General features: G+C 38.8%; 1 non-coding gene across 1 annotated transcript; it reads left to right on the top strand.

Annotated features, from left to right (window-relative positions):
- Positions 1 to 3,574: 3,574 nt before the first annotated feature.
- Positions 3,575 to 3,681, top strand: LOC141709910 (small nucleolar RNA R71). The gene has a single exon (XR_012570464.1). It is a non-coding gene; the product is annotated as a small nucleolar RNA R71 (small nucleolar RNA).
- Positions 3,682 to 14,440: the final 10,759 nt, after the last annotated feature.

Here is a 14,440-nt window from a genome sequence, read left to right on the forward strand (position 1 = left end):
GTCTAAAAAAATATGGTTCATCCCACATATACCACTTCACCTCATGCAGAAACTTCTTCTTTTGAGCTGAGGTCAAATTAGGAGGCATTATATTGCTGACAAGATAGTTTACAATATCTGCAAACCATGGCTCTTCCTCCTGAACTGCGAACAACTGCTCATCCAGAAAAGATTCATTGATTAATGTCCTATCTTGTGAAGTAGACTAGGGATTCTCCAACCTAGAGAGATGGTCAGCTACTTGATTCTCAGTACCTTTTCAATCCTTGATCTCTAACTCAAATTCCTGAAGTAAGAGCACCCAACGAATGAGTCTCGGCTTCGAATCCTTCTTGGAAACTAGATAGCGAATGGCCGTATGGTCAGTGAATACCGTTACTTTAGTCTCTAGCAGATAAGATCGAAATTTCTCGAAACCAAAGACTATAGCCAAGAGCTCCTTCTCCGTAGTGGTGTAGTTCATTTGGGCCCCATTTAAGGTCTTACTCGCATAGTAGACCACATGAAAGAGATTATTCTTGCGCTGCCCCAGAACTGCACCTACCGCATAATCACTCGCATCACACATCATCTCAAACGACATCGTCCAATATGGTGCTGTAATAACTGGTGCAGTGATCAAACTCTTCTTGAGAGTCTCGAATGCCGCCAAACAATCATCAAATTTGAAAGGCACATCTTTCTCAAGCAAATTGCACAACGGCTTAGATATCTTCGAAAAGTCCTTGATGAATCGCCGATAAAAACCCGCATGACCAAGAAAACTACGGATTCCCTTCACAGAAATAGGTGGTGGAAGATTTTCAATGACTCCCACCTTAGCCTTGTCCACCTCCAGACCCTTGTTAGAGACCTTATGCCCAAGAATAATGCCTTCACGCACCATAAAATGACATTTCTCTCAATTGAGCACCAAATTAGTTTCCACGCACCTTTTGAGTACGGCACGAAGATTATTCAAACATTCATCATACGAATGTCCAAAGATGGAGAAGTCATCCATGAACACCTCGACATTATTTCCAATCATGTCAGAGAATATAGCCATCATACATCTCTGAAAAGTGGCCGGGGCGCCACATAACCCAAATGAAACTCTGCGAAAAGCAAACGTGCCAAATGGACAAGTGAAGGTAGTCTTTTCCTGATCCTCTGGTGCAATACAAATCTGATTATACCCTGAATAGCCATCCAGAAGACAATAATACTCATGACCAGCCAACCTGTCAAGCATCTGATCAATGAAAGGAAGAGGGAAATGATCCTTCCTCGTGGCTTTGTTCAACTTTCGATAATCCATGCATACTCTCCATCCTGTAACTGTTCGAGTGGGGATGAGCTCATTCTTCTCATTTGCTACCACAGTGATACCTCCCTTCTTAGGCACACATTGTACGGGGCTCACCCAAGAACTGTCAGAAATAGGATAAATGATGCCTGCATCTAGCCATTTCATTATTTCTTTCTTCACCACCTCCTTCATGAGAGGATTAAGTCTGCGCTGCTGTTCAACAGTCGGCTTACTACCTTCCTCTAGCAGAATTTTATGCATACAATATGAAGGGCTGATCCCCTTGATGTCTGCTATGGTCCATCCAATAGCCGATTTAAATTATCTCAAAATCCTTAAGAGCTTGTCCTCCTCACTACCTGAAAGGTCAGATGCAATAATAACAGGTAAAGTAGATGCATCACCTAAAAAAGCATACCTCAAGTGTTCAGGTAATGGCTTGAGCTCCAAGGTAGGTGCTTCCTCAATTGACGGTTTGAGCTTTCCTTTAGCATTCTTGAGGTCAGAAGTACCAAGAGATTCAAACGGCATGTCCAACTTTCGCTTCCAGGGAGAAGCATTCAGATATTGTAATTGCTCGTTGCCATCTTCATCATCACTTTCAAAATCCCCCACTAAGGCCTTTTCCAATGTATCAGTCATTAGCATGCGATCGAGTTCTGAAGTAACCGCAGAATCAATCACATCCACTTTTAAGCACTCCTCATCTTCTGTAGGAAATTTCATTGCCTTGAACACGTTGAAGGTCACATCCTGATCTTGTACCCGCATAGTAAGTTCACCTTTCTGCAGATCTATCAAGGTACGGCCAGTAGCCAATAAAGGTCTTCCCAAGATTATGGGAATCTTCTTATCTTCCTCAAAATCCAGAATAGCAAAATCTGCAGGAAAGAAGAGCTTATCCACCTTGACTAGCACATCCTCCACTATGCCCCTTGGGTAAGTAATAGAACGATCAGCCAATTGTAGAGACATGTATGTGGGTTTTGGATCAGGCAAATCCAACTTTTTAAAGATCGACAACGGCATCAGATTGATGCTTGCTCCCAAATCACAAAGGCACTTGTCAAAAGTCAACTTGCCAATGGTGCAAGGAATGGTGAAGCTACCTGGATCTTTAAGCTTTGGAGGTAACTTTTGCTGCAGAACAGCGCTGCATTCTTCCGTGAGAGCAACGGTCTCAAGGTCATCCAGTTTCACCTTCATTGAAAGAATATTCTTCATAAACTTCACAAAACTAGGCATTTGCTCCAGAGCCTCAACGAAAGGTATATTGATGTGAAGTTTCTTGAGCACCTCCAGAAACTTACCGAAATGTCTATCCAGCTTTTGTTGCTGCAATCTCTTAGGAAAAGGTGGTGGAGGATAGAGCTGTTTTTCCCCTGTATTACCCTCAGGCAAAGTGTGTTCAACAGTATTCTTCCTTGGTTCCGCCGCTTTCTCCTTTTGCTTAGCTTCTTCATCTCTAATTTCAGCTTCTCCTTCTTTTGGCTTTTCAGCATCAGCAACTTTCCCAGAACTTAAGGTAATAACCTTGACTTACTCTTTAGCTTCCTTCCTGCCTAGTACTTCCGTGTCACTGGGGAGTGTGCTAGGTTGACGATTCAGCACTGCATTGGCTATTTGACCGATTTAATTTTCTAAGGTCTTGATAGAAACTGCCTGACTCTTGCATAACAGCTTAAGTTCCTCAAAATAAGCACTAGTAGGTGTAGCTGCACTTCCCTGTTGAGGGTATGATTGCCTTTGAGCAAACTGCTGTGGTTGCTGGAATCCAGGTGGATTAACTGCTTACTCACACCTTACTGATATGGTGTCTGAATAGCATTCTGATTATTACCCCAGCTGAAATTTGGATGATTTCTGTTATTAGGATGATAAGTAGCTGGCACAGGCTGCTGTTGTCACTGATAATTATTCACATACTGAACAGATTCGTTGACAAGAGAACACTGATCTGTAGCATGAGAACCTGCACGAAGCTCACAAACCATAGCTATTTGATTGACTCCATATATAGCTAGAGAATCAACCTTCATCGATAGCGCTTGGAGCTGCGCTGCAATAGCGGTGGCTGCATCGACTTCCAGAATACCTGCTATCTTCCCAGGCATCATCCTCTGAGTTGGGTTTTGATGCTCATTTGCAGCCATAGTCTCGATAAGATTATAAGCCTCAGTATAGCTTTTAGCCCATAAGGCGCCTCCAGCTGTTGCATCGAGCATGGGCCTAGATTGGGCCCCCAAACCATTATATAAACCAGTGATCACCATCCAATCGGGCATTCCATGATGCGGACACTTCCTCAACATTTCCTTGTAGCGTTCCCAAGCTTCGCACATAGATTCTGAAGGTTGCTGCGCAAACTGAGTAAGAGAACTCCTCATAGCAACAGTCTTTGCCATCGGACAAAACTTCACCAGAAACTTTTGCGCAAGATCTTGCCAAGTAGTGATGGACCCAGCTGGTTCAGAATGTAACCAGTCCTTAGCTTTGTCCCTCAGTGAGAATGGGAAAAGCCTCAGCTTGATAGCCTCATCAGTCACGCCATTATACTTAAAGGTGCTGCAGATCTCGACAAAATTCCTTATGTGCATGTTGGGGTCTTCAGTTGCAGCTCCTCCAAAAGAAACAGAATTCTGCACCATCTGAATAGTGCCCGGCTTGATTTCAGAGGTGTTAGCTTGAATAGCCGGATGAAGAATGCTTGACTGAATGTCATCAATTTTTGTCCGAGAAAAGTCCATAAGAGCTGGATCAGCCTGAACAATACGATCACCCATGATTACTGGTTCTTTCTGCTCAGTTCCTGAATCCGAATCTTCAAAATCTATCTTCTCCGGAATATCAAGAACTTCGTCTGTCTCCTCAAATGTATCTAAAGTCCTCTTGCGAGTACGAGAACGAGTTTGCATAAACGCTCGCTTAAGTACCTGAAACACAACCAGAAACAATAAGTAACAACTACGTCCTAATCACTGAGTCCAAATGACCAATGATGGTAAGTATATAAACTAAACAAATACGCCGAGTCCCCAGCAGCGGCGCCAAAAACTTGTTAGGGCGAAAACACGCGCTAATATTCACGCAAGTATACGCGTTCGCAAGTAATATAGAATACTTTCTAGTTCGTTCCCACAGAGACTCAGACTAATTATTGTTTAATTAAACTCACGCACCAACGTATGATTACTTCTCAATGTTAAGACACTAACACTTAGAATTGTTGACTAAATATTAACTACAATTAATTACTTAGTTTATCACTTAAATAACACTTCAATTAATAATATTAAGACACTCATGAGATCACAACTTCATTACTACTTCCTTCAATAGTTATTGTTATTACCTTTAGCATGTGATAGTGATGATATTAATCGAATAACACGAAAGTGATAAAAGCCAATTTTCATTGTACTAATACCATTCTACCAAGCATCCACAATTAAGATAGAAGTTGAATAGTCATCAATTATGTTGAGTTCCTATATGTCTACAGAAATTGACAACACAATGATTTAAGCACAAGTTATTCCTTTTGATTACACAGGGCAAATAAAACTGTTAGAGTTACCCACTAATCATGCACATCGTACATGAACCTATGCTAGTATGGCAAGTTCTAAATCTCAAGATCCACCGTCGCTTCACAAGAGATTAACACCCTATCTTATATGTTCGCGACGCACATAAGACGAATACGCACAACCAATACTAGATATCATACAATCATCACACACTAAAGTATTAAACAATTAACTAAAGAGTTCCATAGTAAATCCGTTGCGACCCCATGATCACGATTAGCCCATAATAACACTTATCATCATCATGGGTTCATATGAAATCATGATAAACAAACACAAGAAAATAATAACTAAACTAATTATATTAAATCAGAGTACGTCACAAGAGTAAATAGGTTCAAAGTAAGAAAACTAGCATCCAACGTTACAACGAAATAAGAATCACAAGAAAATATGCTTCCTCTTCGTTGCTGTGTGCTAAAACGATCTTCTTCCTTATCTCCTTCGCTCCTTGCTTAATACCACGATCTAACCTCGTGAAAACGTCTCCAAATCTACTTATATACTAGTCCCATAAAACTCAGATTACATAGAAGTTGGAAGCCAAACAGAAGTAGAAGTATAAAAATAATTATTTAATTTCCCGACCCTGCGCGGCCGCTCAGCATAGCTGAGCGGGCGCTGAGGACCCTACTGGATTATTCCTGAGTTTGCTTCGTTTCTTCGCCGTAATCTGCCCCTTTCTTTCCTCTCGCAATGGTGAACACATGCCAAGACTTATTCTTGATGATTACTCCTCCGAAATGCAACTAATACCCTGAAATGCATAAACACTAGAAAAACGCATCAAATACACAAAATACTTGATTTCAAGGCACCAATTTAAGCCATTTTAAGATGTTCTAAGTGGTATAAAATGCCACTTATCAATAATATATCAAAATCATCAGGAAAACATGCTCTACAACATGCAGTCATCAAATCATACAAACAAACATCCGAACAAAAATTCATATTTTTAATAAATTTAATTCGAAAATAAAATAAATTTCCAGAAAATAAACCTTTGATTCTGCAGTGAAACAAAGCTCAGAATGTGATAGAACACTTCAAATCCTTCGTTTTGGTTACTCAAGCTTTGAAAACAGAGATCGGTAACGCCTTCGTTTTGTTGTTTGATTCTTAGAACAGTTTTTTTGTAATTAGGGTTTTTCTCTGAAATTATAGAATTAACTATCTGCAAATGATTTTGATACGAAATAAAATACGGAAAAAGGCTATTTATAATTACGGAAAATTAGTATCCCGTTGGATCATTCCGGATATAAAACGGTACGTTTATTTATAAAAACTGATCCAAACGGTATCGGTTTTCGGGATAATTATCCAAATCAGTACAATTTGTACTGCGGTCTTGGTCTCAGCGCCTGGTTACACGTACTACGAAGTGATAATTGGGATAATTTAATAAAAAGCTCCCGTTTATCGAAAATACGGGTTTTATTGATTTACCAAAACGAATATTATATCGAAAATGTTCCGCCGGGACCCGCGCAGAACAATCCGTACGCCGGATCGAAAAAGTCGAAACATGGAATATGCTCGGAATATTACAATTAGGTTAGGAAGGAGTTCTCGGAAGAGTTTCGGGTTCCAAAAACGTAACAATGGATGACGTCGATTGGTTCCCGTTTTGTAAAATAGATTTTAAATACTCGGAAAAAGATTTTATAAATTTCATATGATCCTTATAAATCCATAAATCAACATAAAAATAGTTAGGAAGATATGACAATTATCTATGTTTTATTTTGGACTTATAAAAATTAAAATACTCAATTAATAATATTTTTGAATATCCAAATACAGATATCATTTAACAATTAACTCACAGAATAGATACTGAACACATACAATAATTATTTAATAGAAAAATAATTACACGATATATCCCGGATATTACATCCTTCCCCCTTAAAAGGATTCTGTCCTCAGAATCTCCTAAGAAAACAAATGAGGTTACTTTTCTCTCATATCACTTTCTAACTCCCAGGTTGACTCTTCAACCTTTGGGTTTCTCCACAATATTCTTACTAACTTTACCACTTTATTTCTCAATACTTTCTCTCTCTCTTCTAGAATCTCTATCGGACTCTCTACATATGATAAATCTGCCTGAAGCTCTATTGGCTCATATTCTATTACATGCCTGGAGTCGGGATTATATTTCTTGAGCATCGATACGTGAAAAACATTGTGAATGTGCTCCATGTGCGGGGGTAACGCCAACTTATAAGCTACTTTGCCAACGCGCTTTAAAATCTTAAAAGGTCCGACATAACTTGGGCTTAGCTTTCCTTTCTTTCCAAACCTCGTTAGTCCTTTCCATGGTGATACTTTCAGTAATACTAAGCTTCCTTCTTCAAATTCCATGTATTTCCTTGACTGATCTGCATATTTCCTCTGACGATCTTGTACGGCTATCAATCTCTTCTGGATAATTTTAATATTTTCCTTTGTCTGCAGTAGTAGTTCAGGTCCAAGTATCTTGCGTTCTCCTACTTTATCCCAATATATTGGAGATCTACATTTGCGTCCATAAAGGGCTTCATAGGGTGGCATTCCAATGCTGGTATAATAACCGTTGTTGTAAGCAAACTCTACCAGAGGTAAATGTTTGTCCCAACTTCCTTTAAAATCAATAGCATAAACACTTAACATGTCCTCGATTGTCTGGATCGTTCTTTCTCTTTGGCCATCCGTTTGGGGATGATAGGCCGTACTCATATTCAGTCTTGTTCCCAAACATTCTTGAAAACTCTTCCAAAATCTTGAATTAAACCTTGGATCTTGATCAGATACAATGGACACAGGAACTCCATGACAAACTACAATTTCCTTCAGGTACATATGGACCAACTTGTCGAGCGAAAATCTTTCATTTATAGGCAGAAAATGAGCTGACTTGGTAAGTCTATCTACTATCACCCAAATGGCATCATGATTAGCCCTTGTCCTTGGTAATCCAACTATGAAATCTATGGCAATATATTCCCATTTCCACTCTGGAATCTCCAATGGCTGTAACAATCCACTTGGTCTCTGATGCTCTGCTTTAACTCTCTGACAGGTATAACATTTGCTAATCCATTCCGCGATTTCCCTCTTCATATCTGGCCACCAATAATTCTTCTTTAAATCTCTGTACATTTTGGTACTCCCTGGATGGATGAAATACCTTGAATTATGTTCCTCCTGTAAAATTTCATTTTTCAGCTCCGTCACTGGTGGAATCCAAATTCTAGATGAAAACCTCAGAATACCTTGATCATCCTTTTGCGTGCATAATTCTTCACCTACCAAACGATTTATATCTTGATCCATTACATCTTCCTAACATTTCTTTATTTTCTTAAATAATTCTGGTTGGAAAGTCATACTGTATACTTTCGTTTCCTCAGGCTTGCAAACTTTAATCTCCAATTCCAATTTCTGAAATTCCTTATATATGTCTTCAGGTACTGATAACACATTCAACCTTTCCTTCCGACTCAATGCGTCTGCTACTACGTTTGCTTTACCGGGATGATAATTAATCGAGCAATCATAGTCTTTGATCAACTCTAACCATCTCCTTTGTCTCATATTAAGTTCCTTCTGTGTGAATATGTACTTTAAGCTTTTGTGATCCATGAAAATCTCGCACTTTCCTCCATACAAATAATGTCTCCAAATCTTCAAAGTGAAAACTATGGCTTCTAGCTCCAAATCATGAGTAGGATACTTCTGTTCATGTGGTTTTAATTGCCTTGACGCATACGCAATCACCTTTTCGTGCTGCATTAGAACACATCATAATCCTTTGTGAGAAGCATCACTATAAATTACGAAATGCCCTTGATCATCTGGAAGTGACAAAACAGGTGCCGTGATCAATCATCGCTTCAACTCCTGAAAACTTTCCTCGCATTTATCGTTCCATATAAACTTCCCATTCTTTCGTGTAAGCTTTGTTAATGGTGTGGCAATCCTCGAGAAATTTTGAACAAATCGACGATAATATCCCGCCAATCCTAAGAAACTTCTTACCTCGGTGGGTATTTTTGGTCTCTCCCAATTCGTAATTGCCTCGATCTTTGCCGGGTCCACTTTGATCCCTTTATTACTAACTATGTGCCCTAAGAACTGAACTTCATGTAGCCAAAACTCACACTTCGAGAATTTAGCATATAACTTTTTTTTCCTTAAAATCTCCAAAGTCGTTCTCACATGTTCCACATGATCCTCTTCCGTCTTTGAATAGATTAAAATATCATCTATAAACACAATAACAAACTTATCCAAATACTCCTTGAAAATTCTGTACATCAGGTCCATAAACGCTGCCGGGGCATTGGTCAATCCAAAAGACATCACTAAAAACTCGTAATGTCCATACCTTGTTCTGAAAGCTGTCTTTGGTATATCTTCTGGCTTGATCTTTAGTTGATGATATCCTGATCTTAAATCAATTTTGGAGAAATACTTGGCTCCCTTCAACTGGTCGAACAGATCGTCAATTCTGGGTAACGGATATTTGTTCTTGATTGTCAGCTTGTTGAGCTCCCTATAGTCAATACACAGTCTCATGCTTCCATCTTTCATCTTGACAAATAATACCAGGGATCCCCACGGGGATACACTGGGTCTGATTACTCCTTTCTCTAACAGCTCTTGCAATTGCTTCGCTAGCTCTTTCATCTCAACAGGCGCCATTCTGTACGGGGCCTTGAATACTGGTTCCGTTCTAGGTGCTAAGTCGATCGCAAATTCAATTTCTCTATCTATAGGAAGTCCTGGTAACTCGCCGGGAAATACGTCTGGAAATTCATTCACAACTGGAATATCTTTAAGTTTTGTTGGTTCTTGACTTCTGTCAATCACATATGCCATGAAATGCTCACATCCTTGTCGTAGTAACTTTTTGGCTTGAATCATCGTTAAAAACTTCTTTACTTGTTTTTGACCCTTGAACGTTATTATCCTTTCGTCAGGTGTCTTCACCATTACCTTCTTATTTCGACAATCTATCTGGGCATCGTGCTTAGATAACCAATCCATCCCTAATATAACGTCAAATTCTCCTAACTTAAATGGTATCAAATCTACACAAAACTTACTACCAGAAATCTCAATCTCACAATTCCCACAAACTTGATTAACAGATACACGTTCTTGATTTGCTAATTCCACAGTCATTATTTCATTTAAATACTCAACTGGACAATTTAACTTACTAACAAAATCTCGTGAAACAAACGATCGAGTTGCTCCCGAATCTATTAACACTTTGGCACATAAAGAATTCACATTAAGCATACCTGTCACGACATCCGTATCTTGGATCGCATCCTTCACCGACATGTCAAAAACTCTAGCCCTTGGAGTCTCATTCACTGCTGGGGTAGATCCCATAATCCTTAATGCATTACTGACTGGGGCTGATGTCTTGGAATCCCTGGCCATATGTCCTGGCTTTCCACATTTAAAGCACGTAAATCCAATGGTTGGAACCTTTACTGCTGGATTCCGGAAAGGCTGATCCTTACTTGCTGGTTTTCTTGCTGACTGATTTCGGCACTCCCTCGAATAGTGCCCTTTCTGGTTGTATTTAAAACATACGACATTCAACTTATTACAAACTCCTCCATGCTTCTTTCCACATACTTGACAATCTGGAAAAGTTAGTTTCAATTGATTTGGCTGATTTGTATTAACTGGACGGTTGCTCTGGCCTCCGTCTCCTGCATTATGTTTTCTGAAATTAAAATTTCTCCCTGGCTGAAACTTGCCCTTCTTAAAATTTGGAAACTTCCCTGGTTGTGACTGACCCTCACTTCCCTCAACCTTCCTTTTCTTGCTTTCTTTCTCCTTCGGGAACATCTCACTCTCTGTCTCTGCGATCATAGCCTTTTGTACTACTCCTGCATAGGTATCCAATTCAAAAATGGCTACCTTCCCTCTGATCCAGGGTTTTAAACTTTGCTGGAATCTTTTAGCCTTCTTTCTGTCAGTATCCACATATGACGGTACATACCTTGACAATTCCTCAAATTTACCCTCATAATCTGTTACCGACATGTTCCCTTGCAGCTCCATTTGATCCTGAACAAACTGAGGAAAATACTTTTCTAAAAACAATTCCTTAAACCTTTCCCAAGTAATAACATATGTACCTTCCAATGTCTTCACCATCTCCCACCAATAGGTGGCTTCATTCTTCAGATAGTAACTTGCAACTCAGCCTTCTATTCCTCCTTTACTTTCACTAAGGCAAATGCCTTCTCTATTTCCTTTAACCACACATTTGCTTCAATTGGCTCTAAGGAACCCTTGAATTCTGGTGGGTTTACTGCCTGAAAAGTTTTAAAAGTTACTTGGGGGTGGGTCTGCCTTTGTTGTTGTTGTGCCAGGTGAACTGTTTGTTGGGCCAAGATTTGAAGAATCTGGGCTATTGCTGGGTCTATGGGTCCTGGGTTCACGTTTGGGTTTGTATCATCTTGGTTGTTATTGTTGTTAGTTCCTTCATTCTGGGTGTTGGTGCGGGTATTTCTTCTGGGAGGCATTTTCTGTAAAGAATCAAACAACTTATTCAGCTTTTGAATCAAATCTTTGTATAAAAGAAAAGTTTTGTAAAACAGAGGTATCTCTTTTTGATAACAGTTGTAACTAAGTAAATTGTATGCTTCTTTACAGAATATAAACAGTCATGGAAAACAGGGTACATGGTATCACATGGGTATAACCGGTGCAATAGATAAGGTAAGGTAAAACAGGTGCAATAAAATAAATGACAGTACTGGAAAGGAAAAAGGTATTGATATATATAGATCAAAAGTTTTAGGTAGTACAAGCGTAAAGACGCTTCAGAAGTAAAAGCAAAAGGGTACAACAACCTACTCACTAGTCAGCATAGCTAGTCTATAAATACAACTCAAAAGTCTACTGATACACACTACACACTACTGTACATACTATATAACCATCACAATACTGCTCAATATCTCTATTTCTGGATCTCTGACTCAACTCCAAGGAAACTCTGGTCCTGCCAGCCTCTCAAAGTCCTCCATCACCTCAGTAGCCCAACCCATCAATACATCAGGGCCTCTACCAGGTAATGTAGCTCCATGTAGCCTAGCCTCAAGAACCCTCCGTGTCACATGAATCTCCTCTCGAAGCTCCCTCACACTACGATCAACATCTGTAGTCCTGATGATATGCTGTAGCTCTCTAATCTGGGCCAACAAGGAATCACGCTCCAATAGAAGAGCCTCATACCGGTAATAAGGAACTGAGAGCAATGTAGACTGGAATGGGGCACTCGCAACTGAATGCCCAATGGAATCTGAATCCGCTGGTGGGGGTCCTCTGATAGGTGGCCTCATGCCTGGAGGTGGAATAGCCTGCAATGGTACGGGCTGCAATACAGGTGGAGGTAGTATAGCCAACACTGGTGGAACAACAGGACGTGGATCCGAAGATGGCACTCTAACTGAAGGCTCTGAGTGATCAGCTGATACGGGAATAAATGAGTCGGCCATCACTGCTATCTGAAATCATATCACAATATCAGAATCTCAACTCATAACGCGAATTACACTAATACCTGATATACCGAAGCACTCAACCTCTCGATGTTCTATCTTTCTATTCCTTACTTCTAATCATAACCCTCTACCCATTCCCGTCAAACTAGGCTTGTGTCAGTGACTTATAATCCTGTAGCTCTGATACCAAACCTGTGGCGCCCTCCAAACCCGGGTCAGAAGTTTGGGGTCCACACACACATACACATACCTTATTTATAACCTACTTATAACAATAATAAAGATAACAATAATATGCAGTGACCCTATTTACCAACTACCACGGATCGCAATAGGCTAAAGTATGCACACAAGCCCCACATCTACTTATATTACATACCGTTCAAATCCTAATCATTCAAACTCAAACAGAGTATTAAACTTTATTACAAACTTTTACAGACTTAAATTATTCCAAAAGAAGCCTACTAGCTCAGCTTTCTCAACCTGAACCCCTAGCTCTCGTGCTGGACTGGGGATCCTCGTTACCAACTGGTTCCTTTTTAGCTGGAAAGAATATAAACAACATCGCACAAACGAGCTAACTAGCTCAGCAAGTCACAATGACAAAACTGAGAATAATGATCATCAATAGAACATGATTATGATATCAAGTGAACAATGGATTATGATTTAGAATTGGATATTATACTTTTAATTTAAAAATCAAGGTTAGGCTGCTGATCAGTCACGCACTAACCCCGAGCAAGGCACACAACATTGCTCTAACTACTGGATCCAAGGCACACATTGGCCTAACTTGACCATTATATGGTTTGACCATGAATCTGGTCCATAATTTTATAAAAACAATCCAATTCTAACATAATAGCTGAATAAGCAATAATAAGGAATAACCAGAATCATTAACAACAATGAGTATTTAACAATGAAAGGGTTTCAAACCTTGTAAGGATCAATAAAGTAATTTCAAAGCTTGGATGCTGGGTAATGAAAGAATTGGATAACAAAGGAATCAATGTTTCATGGTTTCAAGGATTTGGTCTTTCAAAGCATAAGATATCATGGATTGAGTATATAAGTAATTCAGTTCAGCGTTTGGTATTTAGTTTGTATGTATTTGTGGAGTAGTATCGTAGATTCGTGGTTCGTGTTTGGGTATACAACAATCAATGGTCTAAAAAGAATCAGGTTACGACTCAAGATCAATAACTTAAATCAGGGTTTAGGTTTATGTGCTTCAAAGCACTTACAATATCACAGGATTATCAAGTACCACAATATCTCGAGAAAGTTCAGAACACTTGCCTGGTATTAGCTTACTACACTGCACTCGCTTCCAATCACAATTGTCTTACTCCTCAACTACCTATTTCCCTTTCCTACGCCTTTCCTCTTCTGCTCACATATCATAAACATCTATCATAATCGACTCATAGAGTTCTATTCAACACATACTTCTATCTACCCTTCATTTTACCCAAATTCGATTAACGGATTGAAAGTTATGTAATAATCAAGTAAACACCGAATATATAGACTGATAGTTAATTAACAAGTCACATATAGCACATAATACATCACGTACTCAATGATATATTATTTATAAAGAAGTCTCGGGTCATAAATAGGCTTTCGGGTATTTAAAATGATTTTTAAAACATTTTTCGAAATTAAAACGGGTCGTTGGATCAATTTCGGGTTAATAAACAGGGTTCGGTTGGCCAATTCTGGCTCCGAAACAATTTTATACTAATTATCGAGCCTTGGAAATAATTTAGAATAATATTTTAAAGCTCAAAATTATTTTTCGGAATTTTTAAATCATTTTTAAGTAATTATATCTAATTAAATAATTAATTAAAATCAATTAATAATTAATTAAATCAATTAATCAATTAATTTCCAAATTAATTGACCAATTAATCGATTAAAATTAACTAAAATTAATTAACTAATTAATTCAGATTTATTTCTGAATTAAAAATAATTTTCGGAATTAAAATACTAATTTTTAGAATTTTCAAAAA

This window comes from Apium graveolens, chromosome 2 (assembly GCF_009905375.1).
Source record: "Apium graveolens cultivar Ventura chromosome 2, ASM990537v1, whole genome shotgun sequence".
In the NCBI taxonomy this organism is placed as follows: domain Eukaryota; kingdom Viridiplantae; phylum Streptophyta; class Magnoliopsida; order Apiales; family Apiaceae; genus Apium; species Apium graveolens.